Source organism: Falco rusticolus, chromosome Z (assembly GCF_015220075.1).
Source record: "Falco rusticolus isolate bFalRus1 chromosome Z, bFalRus1.pri, whole genome shotgun sequence".
Taxonomy (NCBI): Eukaryota; Metazoa; Chordata; class Aves; order Falconiformes; family Falconidae; genus Falco; species Falco rusticolus.
Genome location: NC_051210.1, coordinates 1,226,874 through 1,230,176, shown reverse-complemented (window position 1 = coordinate 1,230,176; position 3,303 = coordinate 1,226,874).

The window sequence follows — 3,303 nt, the reverse complement described above, 5'->3', positions numbered from 1 at the left end:
TCTTCAACCAGTCTGTTGCTGCTGTAAGGCACACTGTGTTGTATTTCTTGGGTGAAAAGGCAGTGCTACAGTAAATCCCCCACTGTCTTGCTGTTTTTCTGTACTGACAACTCATATGCAGCCCTCTAGTGATGGATAGACTTTACAGTTTAACAGAAAACTGAAGAGCTCCAGGCAGTATGTGTTTGTTCAATAGCTTGTTTGGTCACATGAATCCTACCTGTTAATATATGGAAATGAGTCTTTTGCGTATGTTGTAGGAGTAACTGAGTTAATCTTGCGAGCAGTGTAAGGGTCATGGAGAGCGAGGAAGATCACAGAAGTGAAACATGTAGATGGCAGATAACAAGCCTCTGCAAAATAATCCATATGAGGAAGAGTATTTTGATAGTGAAGGACACACTTGGAAACCAACAATAGAGAGAAAGCCACACTTTAACTGTAGCAGATGGCAAATAGTATCAGGGTGTCTGTATTTTGTGCAGACTTACAATTCCATGTCTGGTCAGAGCACAGAATGCCCAGGGCGTTTCACTGCCTTATTGCTCATCTGCAGGCATTTTGCGATAATCTATTCAGTCATGGGATTGCAGAATTATGTAGGCTGAAGGTCTGGAGGTGATCTGGTCCAACACACCCCACCCATCCCACCCACACACCCCCACCCAACACCAAAAGCAGGGTCAACTCAGATCAGATTGCTTATGACCTTGTTCCTTGAGTTTTGGGTGTCTCCAAGTCTGTTTTAGTGCTTGACCACCCTCATAGTGCAAAAGGTCTTCTAACATCTAGCTGGAATTTCCAGTGTCCCAGCTTGTGTGTGTTGCCTCTTGTCCTGTCATTGTGCACCTCCAGGAAGAGTCTTGACCTTGTCTTCTCTGCATCCTCTGATGCGGACAGTTGTGAACATAAGTAAGATCTCCCCTTAGCCTTCTTTTCTCCAGACTAAACAAACCCTGCCCCCTCAGCCTCACATCATGCTCTAGCCCCCTTGACGCTCTTTTGGCCCTTTTTTCCAGGACTTGCTGCAGCTTGTTGCTGTCTTTCCTGTACTGAGGAAGCTCAAAACTGGACGTGGTACTCCAGATGAAGTCACAGGAGTACCAAAGGGAGGGGAAACAATCATGTCCCTCAAGCTATTGGCTACACATGTATAATATAGCCCAGCATGGGCACGCTGCTGACTCATGTTCAACTTGCTGCCCACCAGGACCCTAAGTCTTTGCAAAGCTCCTTCCACCCAGTTGTTCCCCAGCTTGTGCTGTTGCATGGAGTTGCTCCAGCCTAGGTGCAGGACTTGGTCTCTGCCTCTGTTGAACTTTGTGAGATTTCTGTCAGCCCATTTCTACAGTGAAATGCCATCTGAAGAGCAGCCCTGCTGTCCTGTGTACCGGCAGTTTCCTTTTATTTAGCACTAGAGGTTGACTGGCTGACCATGTAATGCACATCATCATCCAGGTCATTATTAAAGGTATTAAAACAGTATCATCAGCTCCAATATCAACCCCACAGGAATGCTGAGCTCTCAGAAAACGGCTGCCAGCTGGACTTCATACCACTGCCTAGCAGCAGTTTGCATGCCAATAGGAGGAAAGCAAGCAGCGGCTATAATCTGAGCTCATTTGGCCCACAATCGAATTTTGTGTTGATCTGAGTGTTTTGGAGCGAGTGTTTTGGAGAGCTAATAGTGAAGTCTTTCCGGTTTTGTTTGCCTTCAATGTGAAATCAGCAGAAGCTTCTTTCCCTCCACCAGAATTACTATTATTAACCACCAGCTCGAAAGCTGGTAGCAAAATGTTAGGGAATGTACCCAGCACTGATGAGGAAGAAGCAGCAATCATACGGAGGCTTCAACCTACTTTATATGCAACAGCTCTCCTGAGCAGGAAAGAAGAGCATGCCATGATGCTGATTTCCAAGAGCTGCTAATTCACCATCTAGCTTTCAATTATCTTCCAACTGTGATTATTAGTCTGTAACTGGTTATGGCCTGGCTATCTAGCTCTTCAGATATGACTCACAGAAAAACCTTCTCAAGGGGCTTTGAACCAGGCTGCCATTGTACAGTAGATGCTAGCTGAGAGGTTTCAGGTGAAGATGCTTTGTTAAGGGAGTTCCTACCACATGATAATTGAACTAAGACTAACACACATTTTCTCAATGTTTTCTCAGACTTTACACTGCGTGAGGTGTAAGCTCAAGGTGCTGCAATTGGCTCCAGAGCACCAGTTCAGACATTACTGGTCTGCATGTCCTAGATGTACCATACCTACAGTAGCAATGGGCACCGCAGCAGTGTCGTTTTGCTGTCTACACAGACCTGAAACATTTTCTGCTGATACTACTCCCAACTCAACAGCAACACAGACAGTACATTCATCACAGCATGTTTTGACTTTTTTTTTTTTTTTTTTTTTTTTTACTGAAAGCTGGCGCTTTTAGTGTGGTTACTGTGAAATACTCAGTATGTTTCAATACGCAGAAAAGAAGGAATCAGTGGGATTGTTAGTGTCTGCTGGTTTTTGTTTCCACCACGTAGTGGTGAGCATCTTACTCGGAGTGGCAGTACATCCTAGTGATGGTTAGCTGAGCCTGGCCCCATTGCCTCGAACCTGAAAACCTCAGGAGAAGACTAGGAGAGGCCATGCTAGACAGGTTTGCACTGGATGCAGAATATCAGCAGACTGATCTGTCTGCTGGGTTCTGGGCCAGCTTGCTGCAGCCCAGTGCCACAGGCCAGAAGTGATGCCTGAGGGAAACAGCTGAGAAGTGATCTGGTGAGTTCTCCAGGAGTGAAAAAGTCTCAGGGTTTGGGATGACATGGTAAAGAATTTTGTGTGCAGACCAGGCCTGAACAAAGAGACAGCTTCCATGCAGAGACACCTTTGGGTTCCTGATGGCAGATCAAATGGTGGACTTCAGAGACTGAAGGCATGTGCAGCTGCCTGCTCTGGTTAACTGCTGAACTCGCCATGGTGTCCAATGGTTGCTGAAGAAGCAACGAGCACCTCACAGCAGGCTGGCAGATTTTGGCTGCCTGGGCGGTCACTGGAGAGGTGTGTGTGAATGAAAAGAGAATGCTCTCCTAGCGACTTCGTAAGTATGACCGTAAGTGGCAGGGTAGCATTAGAGGTTTGTGCTTTTTGCATTACTGAGGTCGTGCTTTGCTTATCACCAACCAAGGAAGAAGGGAAGAAGTCCCCACAGAAGAGTGTACCAAGGTGGTTGTATTGGGCGTATCCTAGTAAAGCTGCATGAAGACTAGTTTCTGCCAGTGCCGCCAGGGATCTAAGGAGACATCAG